Raw genomic sequence first — 10975 nt, 5'->3', positions numbered from 1 at the left:
GCTAAAAAGCACTTTAGAGCATTAACAAAAGGAAAGTCTCAAAAACGCAATCTTATGGCTAAACATCTTCACAAAACACCTTTCCCATTTATAAACAGCCACAGAAACATGTTATGACACTAAAAACATCGAGAAAACCATTCAGACAGAAGTTACATGCCAAACTTTGCAAATGCATTGAAAACGCTATTCAGGAGCTGAAAAGCACTTTAGAGCAATGACAAAAGGGAAAGTCTCAAAAACGCAATCTAATGGCTAAACATCTTCACAAAACACCTTTCCCATTCATAAACAGCCACAGAAACATGTTATGACACTAAAAACATCGAGAAAACCATTCAGACAGAAGTTACATGCCAAACTTTGCAAATGCATTGAAAACGCTATTCAGGAGCTGAAAAGCACTTTAGAGCAATGACAAAAGGGAAAGTCTCAAAAACGCAATCTAATGGCTAAACATCTTCACAAAACACCTTTCCCATTTATAAACAGCCACTGAAACGTGTTATGACACTCAAAACATCGAGAAAACCATTCAGACAGAAGTTACATGCCAAACTTTGTAAATGCATTGAAAACTCTATTCAGGAGCTGAAAAGAACTTTAGAGCAATACAAAAAGGAAAGTCTCAAAAACAGAATATAGTGGCTAAACATCTTCACAAAACCCCTTTACCAGGTATAAACAGCCACAAAGATATGTTATAACACTTAAAACATCGAGAAAACCATTCAAACAGAAGTTACATGCCAAACTTTGTAAATAAACAGCCACAGAAACATGTTATGACACTTGAAACATCGAGAAAACCATTCAGACAGAAGTTACATGCCAAACTTTGTAAATGCATTGAAAACTCTATTCAGGAGTTGAAAAGCACTTTAGAGCAATACAAAAAGGAAAGTCTCAAAAACAGAATATAGTGGCTAAACATCTTCACAAAACCCCTTTACCAGGTATAAACAGCCACAAAGATATGTTATAACACTTAAAACATCGAGAAAACCATTCAAACAGAAGTTACATGCCAAACGTTGTAAATAAACAGCCACAGAAACATGTTATGACACTTGAAACATCGAGAAAACCATTCAGACAGAAGTTACATGCCAAACTTTGTAAATGCATTGAAAACGCTATTCAGGAGCTGAAAAGCACTTTAGAGCAATACAAAAAGGAAAGTCTCAAAAACGCAATCTAATGGCTAAACATCTTCACAAAACACCTTTCCCATTTATAAACAGCCACAGAAACGTGTTATGACACTTGAAACATCGAGAAAACCATTCAGACAGAAGTTACATGCCAAACTTTGTAAATGCATTGAAAAAGCCAAACAGGGAGCTAAAAAGCACTTTAGAGCATTAACAAAAGGAAAGTCTCAAAAACGCAATCTTATGGCTAAACATCTTCACAAAACACCTTTCCCATTTATAAACAGCCACAGAAACATGTTATGACACTAAAAACATCGAGAAAACCATTCAGACAGAAGTTACATGCCAAACTTTGTAAATGCATTGAAAACTCTATTCAGGAGCTGAAAAGCACTTTAGAGCAATACAAAAAGGAAAGTCTCAAAAACGCAATCTAATGGCTAAACATCTTCACAAAACACCTTTCCCATTTATAAACAGCCACAGAAACGTGTTATGATACTCAAAACACCAAGAAAACCATTCAGACAGAAGTTACATGCCAAACTCTGCAAATGCATTGAAAACGCCATACAGGGAGCTAAAAAGCACTTTAGAGCATTAACAAAAGGAAAGTCTCAAAAACGCAATCTTATGGCTAAACATCTTCACAAAACACCTTTCCCATTTATAAACAGCCACAGAAACATGTTATGACACTAAAAACATCGAGAAAACCATTCAGACAGAAGTTACATGCCAAACTTTGTAAATGCATTGAAAACTCTATTCAGGAGTTGAAAAGCACTTTAGAGCAATACAAAAAGGAAAGTCTCAAAAACAGAATATAGTGGCTAAACATCTTCACAAAACCCCTTTACCAGGTATAAACAGCCACAAAGATATGTTATAACACTTAAAACATCGAGAAAACCATTCAAACAGAAGTTACATGCCAAACGTTGTAAATAAACAGCCACAGAAACATGTTATGACACTTGAAACATCGAGAAAACCATTCAGACAGAAGTTACATGCCAAACTTTGTAAATGCATTGAAAACGCTATTCAGGAGCTGAAAAGCACTTTAGAGCAATACAAAAAGGAAAGTCTCAAAAACGCAATCTAATGGCTTAACATCTTCACAAAACACCTTTCCCATTTATAAACAGCCACAGAAACATGTTATGACACTAAAAACATCGAGAAAACCATTCAGACAGAAGTTACATGCCAAACTTTGCAAATGCATTGAAAACGCTATTCAGGAGCTGAAAAGCACTTTAGAGCAATGACAAAAGGGAAAGTCTCAAAAACGCAATCTAATGGCTAAACATCTTCACAAAACACCTTTCCCATTTATAAACAGCCACTGAAACGTGTTATGACACTCAAAACATCGAGAAAACCATTCAGACAGAAGTTACATGCCAAACTTTGTAAATGCATTGAAAACTCTATTCAGGAGCTGAAAAGAACTTTAGAGCAATACAAAAAGGAAAGTCTCAAAAACAGAATATAGTGGCTAAACATCTTCACAAAACCCCTTTACCAGGTATAAACAGCCACAAAGATATGTTATAACACTTAAAACATCGAGAAAACCATTCAAACAGAAGTTACATGCCAAACTTTGTAAATAAACAGCCACAGAAACATGTTATGACACTTGAAACATCGAGAAAACCATTCAGACAGAAGTTACATGCCAAACTTTGTAAATGCATTGAAAACGCTATTCAGGAGCTGAAAAGCACTTTAGAGCAATACAAAAAGGAAAGTCTCAAAAACGCAATCTAATGGCTAAACATCTTCACAAAACACCTTTCCCATTTATAAACAGCCACAGAAACGTGTTATGACACTCAAAACATCGAGAAAACCATTCAGACAGAAGTTACATGCCAAACTCTGCAAATGCATTGAAAACGCCATACAGGGAGCTAAAAAGCACTTTAGAGCATTAACAAAAGGAAAGTCTCAAAAACGCAATCTAATTGCTAAACATCTTCACAAAACACCTTTCCCATTTATAAACAGCCACAGAAACATGTTATGACACTAAAAACATCGAGAAAACCATTCAGACAGAAGTTACATGCCAAACTTTGCAAATGCATTGAAAACGCTATTCAGGAGCTGAAAAGCACTTTAGAGCAATGACAAAAGGGAAAGTCTCAAAAACGCAATCTAATGGCTAAACATCTTCACAAAACACCTTTCCCATTTATAAACAGCCACAGAAACATGTTATGACACTAAAAACATCGAGAAAACCATTCAGACAGAAGTTACATGCCAAACTTTGTAAATGCATTGAAAACGCTATTCAGGAGCTGAAAAGCACTTTAGAGCAATACAAAAAGGAAAGTCTCAAAAACAGAATATAGTGGCTAAACATCTTCACAAAACCCCTTTACCAGGTATAAACAGCCACAAAGATATGTTATAACACTTAAAACATCGAGAAAACCATTCAAACAGAAGTTACATGCCAAACGTTGTAAATAAACAGCCACAGAAACATGTTATGACACTTGAAACATCGAGAAAACCATTCAGACAGAAGTTACATGCCAAACTTTGTAAATGCATTGAAAACGCTATTCAGGAGCTGAAAAGCACTTTAGAGCAATACAAAAAGGAAAGTCTCAAAAACGCAATCTAATGGCTAAACATCTTCACAAAACACCTTTCCCATTTATAAACAGCCACAGAAACGTGTTATGACACTTGAAACATCGAGAAAACCATTCAGACAGAAGTTACATGCCAAACTTTGTAAATGCATTGAAAAAGCCAAACAGGGAGCTAAAAAGCACTTTAGAGCATTAACAAAAGGAAAGTCTCAAAAACGCAATCTTATGGCTAAACATCTTCACAAAACACCTTTCCCATTTATAAACAGCCACAGAAACATGTTATGACACTAAAAACATCGAGAAAACCATTCAGACAGAAGTTACATGCCAAACTTTGTAAATGCATTGAAAACTCTATTCAGGAGCTGAAAAGCACTTTAGAGCAATACAAAAAGGAAAGTCTCAAAAACGCAATCTAATGGCTAAACATCTTCACAAAACACCTTTCCCATTTATAAACAGCCACAGAAACGTGTTATGATACTCAAAACACCAAGAAAACCATTCAGACAGAAGTTACATGCCAAACTCTGCAAATGCATTGAAAACGCCATACAGGGAGCTAAAAAGCACTTTAGAGCATTAACAAAAGGAAAGTCTCAAAAACGCAATCTTATGGCTAAACATCTTCACAAAACACCTTTCCCATTTATAAACAGCCACAGAAACATGTTATGACACTAAAAACATCGAGAAAACCATTCAGACAGAAGTTACATGCCAAACTTTGTAAATGCATTGAAAACTCTATTCAGGAGTTGAAAAGCACTTTAGAGCAATACAAAAAGGAAAGTCTCAAAAACAGAATATAGTGGCTAAACATCTTCACAAAACCCCTTTACCAGGTATAAACAGCCACAAAGATATGTTATAACACTTAAAACATCGAGAAAACCATTCAAACAGAAGTTACATGCCAAACGTTGTAAATAAACAGCCACAGAAACATGTTATGACACTTGAAACATCGAGAAAACCATTCAGACAGAAGTTACATGCCAAACTTTGTAAATGCATTGAAAACGCTATTCAGGAGCTGAAAAGCACTTTAGAGCAATACAAAAAGGAAAGTCTCAAAAACGCAATCTAATGGCTTAACATCTTCACAAAACACCTTTCCCATTTATAAACAGCCACAGAAACATGTTATGACACTAAAAACATCGAGAAAACCATTCAGACAGAAGTTACATGCCAAACTTTGCAAATGCATTGAAAACGCTATTCAGGAGCTGAAAAGCACTTTAGAGCAATGACAAAAGGGAAAGTCTCAAAAACGCAATCTAATGGCTAAACATCTTCACAAAACACCTTTCCCATTTATAAACAGCCACTGAAACGTGTTATGACACTCAAAACATCGAGAAAACCATTCAGACAGAAGTTACATGCCAAACTTTGTAAATGCATTGAAAACTCTATTCAGGAGCTGAAAAGAACTTTAGAGCAATACAAAAAGGAAAGTCTCAAAAACAGAATATAGTGGCTAAACATCTTCACAAAACCCCTTTACCAGGTATAAACAGCCACAAAGATATGTTATAACACTTAAAACATCGAGAAAACCATTCAAACAGAAGTTACATGCCAAACTTTGTAAATAAACAGCCACAGAAACATGTTATGACACTTGAAACATCGAGAAAACCATTCAGACAGAAGTTACATGCCAAACTTTGTAAATGCATTGAAAACGCTATTCAGGAGCTGAAAAGCACTTTAGAGCAATACAAAAAGGAAAGTCTCAAAAACGCAATCTAATGGCTAAACATCTTCACAAAACACCTTTCCCATTTATAAACAGCCACAGAAACGTGTTATGACACTCAAAACATCGAGAAAACCATTCAGACAGAAGTTACATGCCAAACTCTGCAAATGCATTGAAAACGCCATACAGGGAGCTAAAAAGCACTTTAGAGCATTAACAAAAGGAAAGTCTCAAAAACGCAATCTAATTGCTAAACATCTTCACAAAACACCTTTCCCATTTATAAACAGCCACAGAAACATGTTATGACACTAAAAACATCGAGAAAACCATTCAGACAGAAGTTACATGCCAAACTTTGCAAATGCATTGAAAACGCTATTCAGGAGCTGAAAAGCACTTTAGAGCAATGACAAAAGGGAAAGTCTCAAAAACGCAATCTAATGGCTAAACATCTTCACAAAACACCTTTCCCATTTATAAACAGCCACAGAAACATGTTATGACACTAAAAACATCGAGAAAACCATTCAGACAGAAGTTACATGCCAAACTTTGTAAATGCATTGAAAACGCTATTCAGGAGCTGAAAAGCACTTTAGAGCAATACAAAAAGGAAAGTCTCAAAAACGCAATCTAATGGCTAAACATCTTCACAAAACACCTGTACCATGTACAAACAGCCAAAGAAACATGTTATGACACTTGAAACATCGATAAAACCATTCAGACAGAAGTTACATGCCAAACTGCAAATGCATTGAAAACGCTATTCAGGAGCTGAAAAGCACTTTAGAGCAATAACGAAAGGGAAAGTCTCAAAAACGCAATCTAATTGCTAAACATCTTCACAAAACACCTTCCCCGTGTATAAACAGCCACAGAAACGTGTTATAACACTCAAAACATCGATAAAACCATTCAGACAGAAGTTACATGCCAAACTTTGTAAATGCATTGAAAACGCCATACAGGGAGCTGAAAAGCACTTTAGAATATTAACAAAAGGAAAGTCTCAAAAACAACAATTTAATGGCTAAACATCTTCACAAAACCCCTGTACCATGTACAAACAGCCACAGAAACATGTTATGACATTTGAAACATCGAGAAAACCATTCAGACAGAAGTTACATGCCAAACTTTGTAAATGCATTGAAAACGCTATTCAGGAGCTGAAAAGCACTTTAGAGCAATACAAAAAGGAAAGTCTCAAAAACAACAATTTAATGGCTAAACATCTTCACAAAACCCCTGTACCATGTACAAACAGCCACAGAAACATGTTATGACATTTGAAACATCGAGAAAACCATTCAGACAGAAGTTACATGCCAAACTTTGTAAATGCATTGAAAACGCCATACAGGGAGCTGAAAAGCACTTTAGAATATTAACAAAAGGAAAGTCTCAAAAACGCAATCTTATGGCTAAACATCTTCACAAAACACCTTTCCCATTTATAAACAGCCACAGAAACGTGTTATGACACTCAAAACACCGAGAAAACCATTCAGACGGAAGTTACATGCCAAACTCTGCAAATGCATTGAAAACGCCATACAGGGAGCTAAAAAGCACTTTAGAGCATTAACAAAAGGAAAGTCTCAAAAACGCAATCTTATGGCTAAACATCTTCACAAAACACCTTTCCCATTTATAAACAGCCACAGAAACATGTTATGACACTAAAAACATCGAGAAAACCATTCAGACAGAAGTTACATGCCAAACTTTGTAAATGCATTGAAAACGCTATTCAGGAGCTGAAAAGCACTTTAGAGCAATACAAAAAGGAAAGTCTCAAAAACGCAATCTAATGGCTAAACACCTTCACAAAACCCCTGTACCATGTACAAACAGCCACAGAAACATGTTATGACACTTGAAACATCAAGAAAACCATTCAGACAGAAGTTATATGCCAAACTTTGCAAATGCATTGAAAACGCTATTCAGGAGCTGAAAAGCACTTTAGAGCAATAACGAAAGGGAAAGTCTCAAAAACGCAATCTAATGGCTAAACATCTTCACAAAACACCTTCCCCGTGTATAAACAGCCACAGAAACGTGTTATAACACTCAAAACATCGATAAAACCATTCAGACAGAAGTTACATGCCAAACTTTGCAAATGCATTGAAAACGCCATACAGGGAGCTGAAAAGCACTTTAGAGCATTAACAAAAGGAAAGTCTCAAAAACGCAATCTTATGGCTAAACATCTTCACAAAACACCTTTCCCATTTATAAACAGCCACAGAAACGTGTTATGACACTCAAAACATCAAGAAAACAATTCAGACAGAAGTTACATACTAAAATTTGTAAATGCATTGAAAACGCCATACAGGGAGCTGAAAAGCACTTTAGAGCAATAAAAAAAGGAAAGTCTCAAAAACAACAATTTAATGGCTAAACATCTTCACAAAACCCCTGTGCCATGTACAAACAGCCACAGAAACATGTTATGACATTTGAAACATCGAGAAAACCATTCAGACAGAAGTTACATGCCAAACTTTGTAAATGCATTGAAAACGCTATTCAGGAGCTGAAAAGCACTTTAGAGCAATACAAAAAGGAAAGTCTCAAAAACGCAATCTAATGGCTAAACATCTTCACAAAACACCTTTCCCATTTATAAACAGCCACAGAAACATGTTATGACACTTGAAACATCGAGAAAACCATTCAGACAGAAGTTACATGCCAAACTTTGTAAATGCATTGAAAAAGCCAAACAGGGAGGTGAAAAGCACTTTAGAGCAATGAAAAAAGGAAAGTCTCAAAAACTCAATCTAATTGCTAAACATCTTCACAAAACCCCTCTACCATGAAGGAACAGCCACAGAAACGTGTTATGACACTCAAAACATCGAGAAAACCATTCAGACAGAAGTTACATGCCAAACTCTGCAAATGCATTGAAAACGCCATACAGGGAGCTGAAAAGCACTTTAGAGCAATAAAAAAAGGAAAGTCTCAAAAACAACAATTTAATGGCTAAACATCTTCACAAAACCCCTGTACCATGTACAAACAGCCACAGAAACATGTTATGACACTTGAAACATCGAGAAAACCATTCAGACAGAAGTTACATGCCAAACTTTGTAAATGCATTGAAAACGCTATTCAGGAGCTGAAAAGCACTTTAGAGCAATACAAAAAGGAAAGTCTCAAAAACGCAATCTAATGGCTAAACACCTTCACAAAACCCCTGTACCATGTACAAACAGCCACAGAAACATGTTATGACACTTGAAACATCAAGAAAACCATTCAGACAGAAGTTACATGCCAAACTTTGCAAATGCATTGAAAACGCTATTCAGGAGCTGAAAAGCACTTTAGAGCAATAACGAAAGGGAAAGTCTCAAAAACGCAATCTAATGGCTAAACATCTTCACAAAACACATTCCCCGTGTATAAACAGCCACAGAAACGTGTTATAACACTCAAAACATCGATAAAACCATTCAGACAGAAGTTACATGCCAAACTTTGCAAATGCATTGAAAACGCCATACAGGGAGCTGAAAAGCACTTTAGAGCATTAACAAAAGGAAAGTCTCAAAAACGCAATCTTATGGCTAAACATCTTCACAAAACACCTTTCCCATTTATAAACAGCCACAGAAACGTGTTATGACACTCAAAACATCAAGAAAACAATTCAGACAGAAGTTACATACTAAAATTTGTAAATGCATTGAAAACGCCATACAGGGAGCTGAAAAGCACTTTAGAGCAATAAAAAAAGGAAAGTCTCAAAAACAACAATTTAATGGCTAAACATCTTCACAAAACCCCTGTGCCATGTACAAACAGCCACAGAAACATGTTATGACATTTGAAACATCGAGAAAACCATTCAGACAGAAGTTACATGCCAAACTTTGTAAATGCATTGAAAACGCTATTCAGGAGCTGAAAAGCACTTTAGAGCAATACAAAAAGGAAAGTCTCAAAAACGCAATCTAATGGCTAAACATCTTCACAAAACACCTTTCCCATTTATAAACAGCCACAGAAACATGTTATGACACTTGAAACATCGAGAAAACCATTCAGACAGAAGTTACATGCCAAACTTTGTAAATGCATTGAAAAAGCCAAACAGGGAGCTGAAAAGCACTTTAGAGCAATGAAAAAAGGAAAGTCTCAAAAACTCAATCTAATTGCTAAACATCTTCACAAAACCCCTCTACCATGAAGGAACAGCCACAGAAACGTGTTATGACACTCAAAACATCGAGAAAACCATTCAGACAGAAGTTACATGCCAAACTCTGCAAATGCATTGAAAACGCCATACAGGGAGCTGAAAAGCACTTTAGAGCAATAAAAAAAGGAAAGTCTCAAAAACAACAATTTAATGGCTAAACATCTTCACAAAACCCCTGTACCATGTACAAACAGCCACAGAAACATGTTATGACACTTGAAACATCGAGAAAACCATTCAGACAGAAGTTACATGCCAAACTTTGTAAATGCATTGAAAACGCTATTCAGGAGCTGAAAAGCACTTTAGAGCAATACAAAAAGGAAAGTCTCAAAAACGCAATCTAATGGCTAAACACCTTCACAAAACCCCTGTACCATGTACAAACAGCCACAGAAACATGTTATGACACTTGAAACATCAAGAAAACCATTCAGACAGAAGTTACATGCCAAACTTTGCAAATGCATTGAAAACGCTATTCAGGAGCTGAAAAGCACTTTAGAGCAATAACGAAAGGGAAAGTCTCAAAAACGCAATCTAATGGCTAAACATCTTCACAAAACACATTCCCCGTGTATGAACAGCCACAGAAACGTGTTATAACACTCAAAACATCGATAAAACCATTCAGACAGAAGTTACATGCCAAACTTTGTAAATGCATTGAAAACGCCATACAGGGAGCTGAAAAGCACTTTAGAGCATTAACAAAAGGAAAGTCTCAAAAACGCAATCTTATGGCTAAACATCTTCACAAAACACCTTTCCCATTTATAAACAGCCACAGAAACATGTTATGACACTAAAAACATCGAGAAAACCATTCAGACAGAAGTTACATGCCAAACTTTGTAAATGCATTGAAAACGCTATTCAGGAGCTGAAAAGCACTTTAGAGCAATACAAAAAGGAAAGTCTCAAAAACGCAATCTAATGGCTAAACACCTTCACAAAACCCCTGTACCATGTACAAACAGCCACAGAAACATGTTATGACACTTGAAACATCAAGAAAACCATTCAGACAGAAGTTACATGCCAAACTTTGCAAATGCATTGAAAACGCTATTCAGGAGCTGAAAAGCACTTTAGAGCAATAACGAAAGGGAAAGTCTCAAAAACGCAATCTAATGGCTAAACATCTTCACAAAACACCTTCCCCGTGTATAAACAGCCACAGAAACGTGTTATAACACTCAAAACATCGATAAAACCATTCAGACAGAAGTTACATGCCAAACTTTGCAAATGC

This window comes from Hypomesus nipponensis, chromosome 21 (genome assembly GCF_054491055.1).
Source record: "Hypomesus nipponensis isolate SF chromosome 21, ASM5449105v1, whole genome shotgun sequence".
NCBI classification, from domain to species: Eukaryota; Metazoa; Chordata; class Actinopteri; order Osmeriformes; family Osmeridae; genus Hypomesus; species Hypomesus nipponensis.
This window is presented reverse-complemented; position numbering follows the sequence as displayed.